Genomic DNA, 15,224 nt, shown 5'->3' with positions numbered 1-15,224 from the left:
GTTCTTGGAAGTTCTTGAGTTTTTTAATTCATATGTTGGGAGCTGTAGAGGGCCACAAAATTTGTAAGTTTTCTTGCCTTAGATCTTACTTTACATGTCAAGTTGTGATTTTAAGTATTGGAGTAATTTTTGGATAAATTTAGAAAAGGTTACCATGCTTAATTCAAAACTAGGTCATTAAGTGTAAATTATTTTTAAGTGGGGATTTTAGCCATGACATGTCTTAGCATTTTGTTGATATGATTTATTAATGTCTTAGAATTATTTTTGAAGGTTTAGATTTGAGGTTGAAAGCATGCCATGATAGATTTTAATTTCTATCTTGTGTTGATCATCAAAACATGCATGGTTTGGTTAAATCATGCTTAACTTGCAAAATTTTGATTTATTTCACCTAGGTTTGAAATATGAGCATGTATAAAAACCCTATGATTGGGATAAGGAGAGAAATGCATGATTTAATATTAAGTTTTTGAAACTTTTATTGGTGATAAGATTAAGAAATATCATGCATGCTTAAGGACTAGTTTAATAGAGATTAAGGTTTCTAGCCATGATTAAGTGTTGGGATGAACTTGTTCACCCAAGATTAAGCTTTAAAATGTCATTAAGGATTATAGTGACTATTTGCAATTAAAGACAATTGAATATGCATGCATTCATAGAGATCAATAGCTGAAGTTACACTTAGGTATCAACTAGAGTGCATGCCACCAGTTGAGTGTGTTTGGGCTAGTTCCACTTTGATTTTTGGAACTCTAAGGGCATAGATGATTTTAGAATATAGAAAACATATGGTTTATGAAGTTTGGAGTTCGTTTGCAATTAGTAAAAAATTAGGGTCTTAGTGGCAATTTTTGAAAATCTAGAGGCATCTTTGTAAATACCTATTTTTGAAACCTTTTGATTATGAAACTCTTCCTTAAATAGTATAGATCCTAACTTAGCACAATTTTGATTACAGCCGCTACGTTTTTCCAAACTCAGGCAGTTTGTAAGTTGGCTTATAACTTGCACATTGATAAGTTATTTATGATTTATTAATAAATGTTACATTTATGTTATAATTGTCATTTTGTACATGAAATATCATATTATATGATACATTCAGTACATGACTACTTGCCTACATGACATGTGACTGATTCTTCATTTTAGCATATTGCATATAAATGTCATTTTCACATGAAAGCTTGCTACATATGCATATGTCATGAACTACATTTTTCAAGCATAGCATGAAAATAATTTTTGTCACGATCCCAATGGCTGGGATTGAGAATTATCCTAGTAGAACTCTTCTTTCCACTCTAGAGTAAGTAAAAATGGAGTGGTAATCCCTAAGTTGACGAATAACAGTCAACGTGTTTCGAATGAGTTTTTTTTAAAGAAGGCCGGAGCGAAGTCAAATGTTATGACACCTAAGGCTGATGAGTGTATATATTATGATGTATGATGATGCTAGTGAGGGCCACAACAATGCACACGTTTAAAGCTCTAGTCTTTGCAAGCAGCGTCCAAGGTACGAAAGATGGCCAAACCATTGTAGGCATCTTAGCTAAGGCAGAAGAATAAATAAAATGTTTGAGTTGAACTACAATGTGGATTTGTATTTTTTTATGTATTATGTTTTAGTACAACTTCTCTTTTTTTGTTTTGTAATAGACAATTTTTTTGGAGATTAACAATCAGCTTATAATTGCAGACAGCAACCGACTCTCGTTAATTAGTAAATAGTATAAAAGCAATGTATTCCGGTCCCTAAATGGGAACTTAAAATTACAAGCTCTATTTAATATATTATGGAACAATTCACCAAACTCTAGGCCTATTGGAAGAGGCAAATTAAAAGAGTATCTACGTACCCAAAAAACGTTGATGACTTGAATACAAGCTTAATGATTATAAATATCAGCAAATAAATAACGCCAATATATACTAGCTTGGAAAACTACTCTGCTATAAAGCACCAACAAAAGGAGGTAGGAGTGAGCACCAACTTAGTTGGAGTTGGATTTTACTACTCTGACTCTACCTTCGAATTTGTCAGAGTTAAAATCCAAACTCTAACTTATGTAGGTTCCGATCCGACTCCGACTCCAACTTGTTGGAACAGAGTCGGATTTCGACTTTCAATTTTGGTTTTTTTTTTAGCTTCATATTTAGCCCATTTTAAAAAGGAATTATTTGTAGGCTTTCAAGTATCAATTTTTCCAAAACTTTAAAAACTAAAACTAAATCATTTACTGCTATATTACTTCTATACTAATATCTAACTTATTTTTATTCTAGGTTTATACTATAGTGTCTAATTACATGTTTTCATACTATAGTATTACATATTATTTTTCGTGTCTAATTACATGTTATTATACTATAGCATTACATGTTTTTATATTATACTAGTGTTAACTTATTTATAATTGTTTTCTATACTAAACTTATTTTTAGTGTCTAATTACATGTTATTAATGAATCGGTGATCTCGATCATCATTTGCGATATTCCAAATCGATGTCTTTATCAACATCACAAGGAGTTTGAGTTTGAATACTTTAGTAAATTAGTATTATGTATTATTAGCTTATTAGCTTATTAGTTATTTATATAAGAGCAATGATACAATGACAACCTATCTACCATTCATTTACAACTTATTAATAAAAAATAATTTTTTATAATTTAAATCAAAATCAAAATCAAAATGTATATTATAAAAAATATTATTTTATTATAAGATTGTAGACAAATAATAAAGTAGCAGGTGTTTTATCATTATCGTTTCTATAATAGTGTCTAATTTATTTCTATACAGGGCTTAAATTATATTGTTTAATTACATGCTATTACACCAATGTCTAACTTATTTCTAACTTAATTATATACTAAACTTTCTAGTGTCTAATTCCATGTTATTATACTTTAATAAATTAGTATATGTGTTATTAACTTATTATACTAGACTTATTTAAATATTAGTGTCTAACTTATTTCTATGCTTAATTATGTATGATAGTCATACTATGATGTTTACATATACTAAACTATCATTAGTCTATTTGTATTATTGTATAAGTATATTATTTTATAATAACTAGCTCATAGTAATATATTATTGACCTTAACTATATAAGTTCTAGTTATATAACTATATAACTATAGTAGTATATATGATAAATATATACATAAATACATATTTTTATAACATATGTACAATATCATAATCGGATTCAAAGTTAAAGTTGGAGTCGGTCCAGCAACACGTTCGACTCTGACTTTGACTCCGATTAAAAAATTTTAAAAAAAATCCGACTCTGACTCTATTTTTTCGGAATAGGAGCAGAGCTAGATTATAAGTTAGATTTTTGAATTTTTGCTCAGCCCTAAAAGGAGGTACTTCATAATGATGAGCAATCCAAGTCCAACAGCATGATGTTGGCTGATTACATCAGGCCATGGAAGGAGGAGAATCGCCAATTAGAGCAAAGGCGAACTAGAAGCCTTAAGTGCCAAAAGCAGGAGAGGCAAGGGAGGAATAACTCTCCTCGTCAAAGGAAAGACCAGGCGCAGGCCCCCCTTGGAGAGATCACCACAATAGTAGGCGGCTTCGCTGGGGGGCGGTGCCTCGGCATCTAGCCGGGCAAGGTATCACGAAGTATACATGGCAAACAGGCCATGCAAATACCCCAGGATGGGGGTAACCCTGACCATCTTGTTCGGGGATGAGGATTGCGAGAGGATTATGTACCCCCACGATGACGCCTTGGTAGTTACACTGCTGATAGCCAACTACATAACCATGCGAGTCTTAGTCAACAATGGGAGTTCAGCAGACATCCTGTTTTGGGATGCGTTCACTAGAATTGGTATTAACCCCGACAGACTACGACCATCACCTCCTTCGCTCAAAGGGTGTTTTAGAGAAGCCGTTCAACCCATTGGAGCAATCACACATCAGGTTATAGAGGGACAAGGAGCCCACACGGTTACCAGCATGACGGACTTCCTGGTGGTCCAAGCTCCGTTCTCCTATAACACCATTCTAGGGCACCCAACACTCAACAACCTGAAGGTGGTGACCTCCACTTACCAACTTAAAATGAAGTTCCCAACAAAAGTAGGAGTCGGCGAAGTTCGAGGCAAGCAGATACTGGCACGAGAGTGTTACGTCCAGGAGCTGAAGGCAAGGGCACCGGCCATCTATTTGGTGGGTAGCTCAGGGAAGCAGCCACCACCACTACCTTGGGTAGAAAAGGAACAAGACATAGAAGCCAAAGACAAGGGCAACCTACTGCAGGACGAGGTCAATGAGTCGTTGGAGATCGTAAAGTTGCACCCACAAAGCCCAAACGCCACCACAAACGTTGGCACGAAGCTCCCAATAGAATATTGAGAGGCCCTAAAGCAGTTACTAATCAAACACGGAGATGTGTTCACTAGGAGCCGTGAAGACATGCCGACGGATTTCATCAGGGAGGCGCACTACCCCGAATTGCTCTCCAATGTAGTGCTCATTAAAAAGGCCAATGGTAAATGGAGGATGTGCGTAAACTTCACCGACTTCAACAAAACTTGTCCCAAGGACAACTTTCCACTTCCTCAAATTGACGTCATTGTAGATGCCACCACGAGGCACAGATTTTAAGTTTTATGGACGCCTACTCATGGTATAATCAGATTAGGATGGATAAAGTGAATGAAGAGAAGATGACATTCATAACAGATAGAGGACTTTATTGTTACCGGGTGATGCCCTTGGGGCTGAAGAACGCAGGGGCAACATACCAGAGGTTGGTCAATCGAATGTTCAAGCACCAAATCAGGAAGACCATGGAGGTATACGTAGACGACCTATCGGTGAAGAGCGAGGAAGCCGCCCAACACCTAATGGACCTTAAGGAATCCTTCACAGTATTACGCCAAAACAAGATGAAACTGAATCCAACTAAGTGCGTGTTTGGAGTTAACTTGGGTAAGTTCTTGGGGTTCGTAGTCTCGGAGAGAGGAATTGAAGCCAACACTGAGAAGATAGAGGTGATCTTAAACATGGCGCCGCCTCGAACTATCAACAACACCCAACAACTAGCGGGAAAAGTGGCCACCTTGAACAGGTTTGTGTCGAGGTCCACAGACAAATGCCTTCCTTTCTTCCGAGTTCTAAGGAAAGTACACCCTTGGAATAAAGAATGCAACCAAGCCTTCCAAGAACTAAAGCAGTACCTGACCAATCCGCCCTTGTTGAGGCAACCTAATCAAGGGGACATCCCATATGTTTACTTGGCAGTATCCCTTGTCCCCCGATGTGTCCGGAGTTCTAGTAAAGGAAGAGGAAGGAAACCAGGCGCTAGTCTACTACATGAGTCGCACTCTAAGGGGCGCCGAAGTCAAGTACCCATGAATAGAGATGCTGGCGCTTGCGCTAGTGATAGCCGCCAAAAGGCTGCGACCATATTTCCAAGCCCACCAAATAAAGGCATTAATAGAAGATCCTATTGGGAGAGTACTACAAAAGCAAGACTCCTCAGGAAGTGTGATACCCCGTATTTATGTATATTTTGACTAAGTAAATTATTGCATTTATTAAGATTATGGACTTTCTTGTTTTAAATTTTTAGATGATTTATGTGATTATTTTAAGATTTTTAATTGTTAATGCAATGTGTTTTCTTGTTATTAATTATTGCTCGTTATTTAAATTGCTCTTTATTTTAAATTAGTTTGTTGTTGGATTTAATTATTTTATTTTCATTTAAGCACTACGTTTAAATTATTTTATTTAACTTGCTGTTTTGAAATTTTTTTCGTTGGATTATTTTTGTGATCCAAGATATGAGGATTGAACCTCATTTCTTTCCCTCACTTTTTCTTTTTCCCTCTTTATTTTCTTTTCCTTTTCTTTTTCCTCCCATTTCTTTTTCTCCTCTCTCTCTCCTCTCTCCCGCACGCACACAGCCCCTCCCTCCCCGTCCGTGCATCGTCCTCCAGCCTCCACCGCCGCGTGCTGCCGTGGTCAACACAGCCCCTCACATTCAACTGCCCACCGGCTGGCGACCTCACCCCTTCATTCTCAGCCCCTCCCGTGCCACCGTTAATCTCCACGCACGGCTTAAAGTCGCGGCCACCATTTGCTCCAGCACAAACGTCGTGCCACCTTCGGCCACCATCTCTTCACTACATCATCCTTGACTCCCCAGCAACCTAACCCACCCATCCCCAACTCTGATCCGCCACCGGTGAAGCTTCACCATCCATATTTTCGTTTTGAGCATTTTGGCCTTCAACTGCCCTCTACGCCACCACCCACGGCCAACCACCACCACCATTAGCTTCACTGACATCCCTAAGCCCTTCCCTAGTAATCTCGGGTCTTAGTTTGTCCCTATTCAAAAGTGGATTTTTGAGACCATAGCCACAGTGCATTTTGCACTGTTTTGTTGCTGTGTTGCTATCTCTTGCACCTCTTTGATCCTTCAAAAATTATAATAAAGCGCTGTAAGAATTTTTTCAAATAAATTTTAAGATTTAAATGTATTTTTGCGCTAACTTATTTATTTATTGTGATTGGTTGGTTGTGCCGGACTGAGTCCAAGGAGTAAGGGGGTCGGTTGGATTGAAGGATGGAGTTGTTTGTGTGATTGGTTTATATTGGGATTTGTTGGTTGTTGGATATTGATGTCGTGTCTTGTACATTGCATGTTTGCACGCATGTTCATGTTTGTAAATGAAAACTGGAATTTCGTGTAATTGCATTCATGTTCATGTGTTTATTGAAAATTGGATTTTCATGTGAGAGAAAGGAATGAGACTGTAGGGATGGTGGTAAGCAGGGATGGTGGTAGAGTCCCACCTGTGATTCCCGCCTATGGTGCATGCGTAGGGATGGTGGTAAGCAAGGATGGTGGTATAGTCCCGCCTGTGATTCCTGCCTACAGTGCTCTGATAGGTACTCATTGTATGGAGAGGAAATGTAGGGATGGTGGTAGAGTCCTGCCTGTGATTCTCGCTAACGGTGCATGCAGTAGGGATGGTGGTAAGCAGGGATGGTGGTATAGTCCCGCCTGTGATTCCCTCCTATAGTGCTCTGATAGGTACTCATTGTGTGGAAAGGAACTGTAGGGATGGTGGTAGAGTCCCGCCTACGGTGCACGCGGTAGGGATGGTGGTAAGCAGGGATGGTGGTATAGTCCCGCCTGCGATTCCTGCCTACAGTGTCCGATAAATGGCTGGTTTTTGTGTTAATCATTTTCTGGGAAAATGTTGGATTATATTTTTGGGCAAAAATGGGATTTTGGTGTGTGTTGGAAAAATGAGGTTTTGGGGTCTGTTTGTTGGTTGCATTAATGCATTTTTATCTCGTGAGTTGTTTGGATTATTACTTATCTGCGATACCGTTTTATGGTATCGCAAATTTTGATACAGATGAGGATGACGAGCCTTAGGCTTTGGCTCCACTGGAGGAGTGACCTAGGGTTGCTCACGTGTATCGAGATTTATTTTCCCACTTGTGATGTATTTTGCCCTTTGTACTATATTTTGGGACAACTGTATTACTCTTTAAAACATTTTGTCTTAAGTGGATTTGTATTAAACAATTCTGGTACTTAGTTGACTTACTTAAATTATCGGCTGTGTTTTTGTTGTACACTGTTGCATGTATACACACTTGGCACTATCGTTGGAATGCATGACCATGTTGTCATCATCCTGACGTCACAATTCCCACGTTGCCGTACGAGGGGGTTGGGGCGTCACAGGAAGGCTAGTTGTGTGGTCAATAGAACTTAGTGAGTTCGGAATCAGCTATGCACCCAGAAATGCAATCAAGGCCAAGCCCTCGCAGCAGAGGTCTAGGTCCACTTGCTGGGTAAGGAGCGGCATTGGCATCCACATCATCACAGAAGAGGGCCAGGGGCACCACTATATGACAACACTCACCTTCAATACCACCAATAGTGAAGCAGCGTAGGAGGTCTTAATAGAGGGACTATTAGCCACCACGACACTGGGCGCCAGGCAAGTCGAAATGAAAGCTGATTCTCAAATAGTAGTCAACTAGGTAACAGGGGCCTATGCCACCAAGGGGGAGAAGCTCAAGAAGTATATCGAGCAGGTACTTGACCTCTGCGACCAGTTCTAGTACTTTTCCATAGTACAAATTTCAAGGGCAGACAATTCAGTGGTAGACAAGTTGGCAAGGGCGGCACCAACAAAGGATGAAACAAAATTAACATGGGAGGCACAGAGGAAGCTAATTGAGGTACCAGCCGTTGGGATCCCGGTAGCACACTTGGGCCCCGGGATGTTAGAATGGGCCAACGAAATAGAAAACTACCAAAAAACAGAGAAGCTCCCCGAAGGAAAGGAGGCAGTTTTTCAAAATCAAGGGTGTGTTGTATAAGATGGGTTTCACCACCCCCTTGCTAAGGTGCATCTCACCCGAAGAAGCACAGTATGTCCTCTCAAAAATACACGAGGGCGTCTGTGGTAATCATTCAGGTGGGAAAGCCTTAGCAAGAAAAGCCCTAAGGACAGGGTACCATTGGCCCAATGCCCTCAGAGACGCCAAACAGTTCGCCAAAAGATGCACTCAATGTCAAGCGTAAGCCCCACTCCCACACAGCCCACCATAAACATTATCCTCCATCACCTCCCCATGGTCCTTTACTCAGTAGGGGGTAGACTTGGTTGGACCATTCCCACTGGGAAAGGGCGGGATGAAGCACATGATAGTAGCAGTAGACTACTTACCAAGTGGGTGAAAGCAAGAGCTCTAGCCACCGTAACAGCGAAAGCCATCACCAGGTTCCTATGCAAAAGTGTCGTGTGCAGATTTGGGATCCCTAACACAATAATCTCCAACAATGGAAGGCAATTCGATTTGGAGCATTATAGGACGTGGTGCCTGGAACTCGGGATAAATGTAAGATACTCATCGCCCAGCCACCCTTAGGCAAACGGGCAAGCAGAATCAACAAATAAGTCCCTACTCTGGATCTTGAAAAGGAAATTGGGCGACCAAAAAGGCGAGTGGGTAGAAAAGCTTCTAGGAGTCTTGGGGGCCTATATAACTTCGGTGAAGACCCCGACAAGGGAGACCCCTTTCACTTTGGCGTTCGGAAGTGAAGCAGTTGCCCCCACGGAAGTTGGCATGCCCACATACCGAACCAGTACTTTAACCAGGCGGAGAACGACCAAGCTCTTGGTGAGCAATGAGACCTACTCGAAGAGATAAGAGAGGAGCTGGAAGTCCGAAACATCCTCAAAAAGAGAAAAGTCGAACAATACTTCAACAAGAGGGTTAAACCTAGATCATTCAAGGTCACGACTTGGTCCTGAGGGAAACAAGGGCCACAACCCAAGATGAAGGGAAGCTCGACCCACAGTGGGAAGGGCCCTACGTAGTAGCCACCAACAACTGTCCAGGGTCAAACCGGCTAAAAGACAGCCAAAGAAGGGAGCTCCAACAGCCATGGAATGCAGAACTCTTAAAGAGGTTTTACCCTTGAAAATTTTATTTTCTTATGCATTTATTTTAAATACAATTTTGGTTTTCGAAATGTACACTTTGATGGAACTAAAAGCAATAATAGTGGGTAGACATTTAGCCCAGTGCAATCCAAAAGGGCGTGGAGGTCAGAAGACCCCACATGTTACACACTCGTGATGCAGTAAAGAGTTAGCCACCAAAGGACGAGTTACACACTCGCGATGCAGTAAAGAGTTAGCCACCAAAGGAAGAGTTACACACTCATGATGCACTTAATAGTTAGCCATCAAAGGTCGAGTTATACACTCGCGGTGCAACCAAGAAGGGCGTGGAAGTCAGAAGACCCCACGACCCACTCAATAGTTAGCCACCAAAGGACGAGTTACACACTCCGTCACCAAACCGCTCTTATCATTTTCTTTCGCCCAATTAAGGACGATGTCGACACAGGAACGCTCTCTATCAGTCAAATCCAACATCAACCTCTCGTCGCTGGGGACCCTTCCCCAATTGGCACGGACTAGGTTGTCCCAAATATGCAACTCATCAACGAGGTACTCCCAACTACTACCAGAAATAAAAAAGAACTTATTTTACCACTGCTTGGCATTAGAATAGCGTAGCTCGAAGGCTGCCTAATGGCTGGACCTAACACGAAAACTGCAAATGTTGACCGACAACGACTTTAATCCATAGAAGGAAAGAAATCCTTTTTGCTATTGGTAAGCATCCCCCAGGGGCTCTAAGACCATACGGAAGACCGCACACGAACACATCAGGACACGCCAAGCGTACGAGTGAAGTTGGACAGGGGCTAGCCCTAGAAAATCTAGAATGTCATGAACGGGTCGTATGAAAGGTGTTTTTTAATAATAAGCACTCAATTAATGATCCAACAATTAATCCATGAGATGGATAGCTTGATAGAAGTATGGAGTTGGCTATGGAGGTTGAATGTCCCGGGTAATGTGAAGACCTTTTTGTGGAAGGCTTTAAATGAATGTCTTCCAACCAGGAAAAACCTGTTCATAAGGAAGATTTATGACTCCCAGCTCTGTCCTATCTGCATGAGGGAAGTGAGGACTGTAGAGCATGTGTTGTGGGGCTGCAGTGCTGCTTTAGATGTGGGTTGGAATTCCCTGCTTCCATTCAGAAATGGCATGGATCAGAGAAGGACTTCATGGTGTTATGGGACTCTCCTTGTAAGAGAGTATCTACAGATGAGTTAGAATGGGTGGTTGTCACTATGAGGGATATTTGGATGTGCAAAAACAGATTTGTCTTTGAACAAACCTTAACAAATCCAAGTCTGCTAATACAAGGTGCAAAGAGAAGTCTGGAGATGTTTCAGCAGGCTCAAGAGGGGATCAAATTAGCAGTTCATCGTCAAGGTGTTGTGAGAGATCAGATTAGGTGGACAGCACCAACAAATTACAGATTAAAACTGAATTGAGATGCTACTGAGGACTTGAAGAATACCATAATGGGTGCTAGAATTATCATTCGAGAATCAATGGGGGAAGTTCAGATTTCACCATGTATGAGCAAGAAGGGTGTCTTTAAGACAGTGGTGGCTGAGATTATAGCTCTGTGGAGGGCAATGGAATTGTCGTGGAGTTGAACTTGACTGATGTCATTTTTTAGGCAGATGCACTGGTAGGGGTCCAGGTTGTTAATAGCAGAGAAGACATGTGCTCCTAGTATGGACACTTGATTAATGATCTTAGAGCTTTCTTTGTTAATAAAGAGGGATGGGATATTATATATGTTCATAGGGAAGGAAATAAGGTAGCACACAAACTGGCTAGATTGGCATTACCTCTTAGAGAGGAATTAGTTTGGGTTGAGGAATATTGCCATGAGGAAGTGTGCAGGGAGATGTTGTTTGACAAACTGTGTAATGTTTAATCTTTGAAATGAAGTATATGTTTTACAGAAAAAAAAAATTAAAAAGACGTTACAAAAAACTATTTATTAAAAAATACTAACACCAATAAATGTTTCTCTTCATCAGTCAACTAGTCCCAACAATGCAAAAACTGCTGAGAAGAATAATAAAAAAGTACGTAAAAATAGTTACATGCACGCAGTCAAAAATCAATTTGACTTGATCTGCATCGTGTGCATGCAGGGATATATATATTGTCAGGAAAGAAATGTAGCTTGCAATATATCCATAATATTATAGAGATCAAACTTGTATTTATTTCCAAGAGAAACAAGAGACTTATTGAATTTCGATTGGCTTGTACATCATTTATTTTCGCAAGGAGCGGTATTATTAGTGAGCTAAAAGGACAAGTTACCTTTGACACATGATCCAGTCTCCAAATATAAGAAACAAACATGGAAAAAAGTAGAAATATATATGTGATTTAGCCAATCATTCATCAATTCTTAGCTATCGGATTGGGGTGAATAAACAACGCTAACACGCGGTCCTTAGTCTCACAGTCTACAACGCCGTGCCCATCTCCATGCTGGTACATAAACTGGGACACCCTTGCAATGTTCGTTGCGATCTCATTAAATGTTTTAGAGAATGGAGAACTTGCAATGCGATTTCCATTAATTGTCTTCCATGTTGCACTAATCAAGGACCTCATGTATTGACGAGCATCTTCCTCACTAGAACCAGTATCATTCATGTAGCATTGGATTGATTTAGAATTATGCCCCCTCTTTAACTCGTCCTAGGTTACAAAAGACATAAAAACATGTTATCCTATGTTCATGTGAAGTAGCCCAAATAAATGTTGATAAAAGAATTAGGATAGTATGTTTTCCTAACCGTAGATGTTCCGAGATCATCTGCAAGTCGCACAATGAATGATGATAAACGAATTATATCGGGATACTCTTCCAATGAATCCAAGGCTTTCTTTGTTATGGGATTTGTGACGAAAAAATAACAATGCACCAGTATATTTGCTATTGTTATTGTCATCCATCCATATTCAAGGTATTCTTGAAGGCTTGGTGTATATCCATTGTAAAACCATTTTGCCTCCAACAAATAAGATTTGCATATATCTGCCCACTAAAAGATTTGTGGTGGATCAATGAATTAGAAGAGTTATCATAGATAATATGTGATGAATAAGAAACTCCGGGCCTTATCGCCTTTCTCATGTACCAAATGATGTTGCATCCCTTTTCCTTGAGAGTGTCAAAAGCCATTTCATTAACCGTGTTGTAGACAGAAAGGAAACAAATTTGCATATAATAAGGAAGTTGTTCCATTTCATTGACATCCCATCTAGATCACATGAACAAGTTATATGTAAGTATTTGCATCAAAGATAAGCAGCCATATTTGAAGTAATTGAGGTGTGCTGCCATTAGTACAAACCTTTCAATAGCATCCGTGAAGAGCACAAGTTCTTCTAAAGTGCCATAGACATCATAGAGATCATCTACTATTGTCAACAATGCACCGAATTTTGCTAACATTCTCCTCTCATGTCCAAATTGAGGTTGAAATAATGCTTCTATTGCCCAAAGGAAATTTTCCACCACTCTATCCCTTGCAAAGCTCAAATCTCCAAGGCCAGTGCTCCTTCACCACCTTTTTTACGAGATAGATAATAATATTAGTTTTAGAAATAGAGCATATATTGCATTTTATTTCCTCTCTAATATAATATATATCAAGTAAGGGGATGTTTGGCAAACATGCGAATTATCAAAATTTCATTCCCAAACATTACTTAAACCGAAAATACTGTTCAATTTCAAATTTTCAATTTTTTGATCAAACCATTACCTAATCAATATTCAAATACAAAAATTAATATAATTTTTACAAACTTCAAAATAAAAATTATATTCAAACAATTTTTTAATTTTATAATATTTTTATTCAAATTTTTCTTTCTTCTTTCCCAAAACTCTTATAAAACATCTTCACTCAAATCATTTTATTCTGCTGACGCCAAGCATCCAAACATGCCCTAAATCTCCTTGTAGCTTTTTAGGCTAAGATCCAAGTTATAAAATGAGGATAAACATGTCTTTTTACCTCGACACTTCTTTTAGATCTTCTTGGTGAACTGCTTGTACCATATTAAAATCTAGTTCTGCAAGCTCAAGCAAGGTAGGGTTCATATCTTCTCTTCTTCTATATACATCAATGAACCACCTTGCTTCAGACCTCATCACTCTCCAATGCAATGGAAGCTCTAGGGCATGATTCACCATCGTACAAAGATATTGATCTTTGTTTTGATCCACATACTCTTTAAGATGTTTGGTTGCAAAATCTCTTGCTTCCTCCAAGATGCTTTCGCCTTCTCTCAAGTGGAATGAGGCTTCATACAAAGCAAGCATTCCTTCAATATCAACACATAGACATTCTTTGAAATCCCCCTTTTCATTGAAGAAACTTTTTAAAGTGTCTGCAATCAACAATGCTCACCAATTGTTAAAAATAAATTATGGTTTATGAGTATGATATTTATTTTTGTCAAAGCATTACTAGTATGTTGTTTACCTTGAGGTACATCAAATCCATGTTGTCTCATGAGCCTAAACTCAACAGCAATGGCATATAAACTTCGCTTCTCGCAAAAATCACCATTATGATTAGTAATGTGTTTATTTTCCAATACCTTCCTTATTTCGTCCTCAAAGTGGTAAGATACTCCAAGTCTTTGCAACGTGTCAATCAGCTCAAGTTGCTTTATAGGATCCACCGTATTGTGAAACATCATTGTTACTTCTCCCTTGAGCTTATCAATCTTTCGGGTGAATAACTCCCCCTACAAATAAACCAATTCTCAAATAAATCAACAACAATTATAAAAACTATTGAGACAAACAATAAAAAAATAGAAATCGCACACTTTACCACATATTCGCTTCTTATTGATTGGATGTAATCATAATGCCAAATGGTAGGATGGTAATTTGCTGATCGTCGGACAATAGTAGAGTCTTTTGGGCTTGTTAAAGCTGAGACGGGTCTTTTAGGTGGGAGCAATGTAGAGAGTTTGCAATTTCGGATTGAATCAATAATGCTAAGATGCATTGCGTAAGCCATTAGTACTGATGCTTTGCTTTTCTGTTTCAATGGATTCTTGTGGAACATATGCTTTTAGCCTTCAACCATATGACCTTTTTATATCGATCCTGGTGGCTATAATCTCTTTGTGACGATATCATGCATGCATGGGAGCAGTCATGCACGAATTTCAAAGAATCTAGTATATATTATAAGAGTTGGTTGGCAGCTGCTACTTTATATATATTGGTTGCTAATATATGGTTAGTAAAAAAAAAATTCGCAGAGTTTTTCTAAAAGCCTGTACTGGGATGGTTATATATTATAAGACTATACCAAATAAAATTATATAATTAGAAATGAAATATATATTAAATTATAACTGAGTTATAATTCAAGTAGACCTAAAAATTATATTTGATTATTATTAATTAAATCAATCGGATCGGTTTCAAATTGATTTTTGATCAAATAAAATTATATATTAAAATCTCGTTATTTTTTGTACGTAGCATTCGTATCGAGTTGGCAGATGGTAGAAAACATTTCCAGCCTACTAAACCATTAATATATATAAATTTAATCAAATGTGACTTCCAAAAGTAGAAGGAGCTTTAACGTCTTGCATGCATTGTGAATAATATATAAAGATATAATATTGTTATGTTGAGAAACGATGTTTTTGGATTATATGTGATCGGCCAGACGAATTTTGTCAATAAGTTTGAATAAGTA

General features: G+C 38.8%; 1 pseudogene; it reads right to left on the bottom strand.

Annotated features, from left to right (window-relative positions):
• Positions 1-11,877: 11,877 nt before the first annotated feature.
• Positions 11,878-14,528, bottom strand: LOC109018156 (annotated as a pseudogene).
• Positions 14,529-15,224: the final 696 nt, after the last annotated feature.

The sequence above is a fragment of the Juglans regia genome, chromosome 6 (assembly GCF_001411555.2).
Source record: "Juglans regia cultivar Chandler chromosome 6, Walnut 2.0, whole genome shotgun sequence".
Taxonomy (NCBI): domain Eukaryota; kingdom Viridiplantae; phylum Streptophyta; class Magnoliopsida; order Fagales; family Juglandaceae; genus Juglans; species Juglans regia.
The sequence above is the reverse complement of the archived record's forward strand: the minus strand, read 5'-3'. Positions and strand labels throughout refer to the sequence as shown.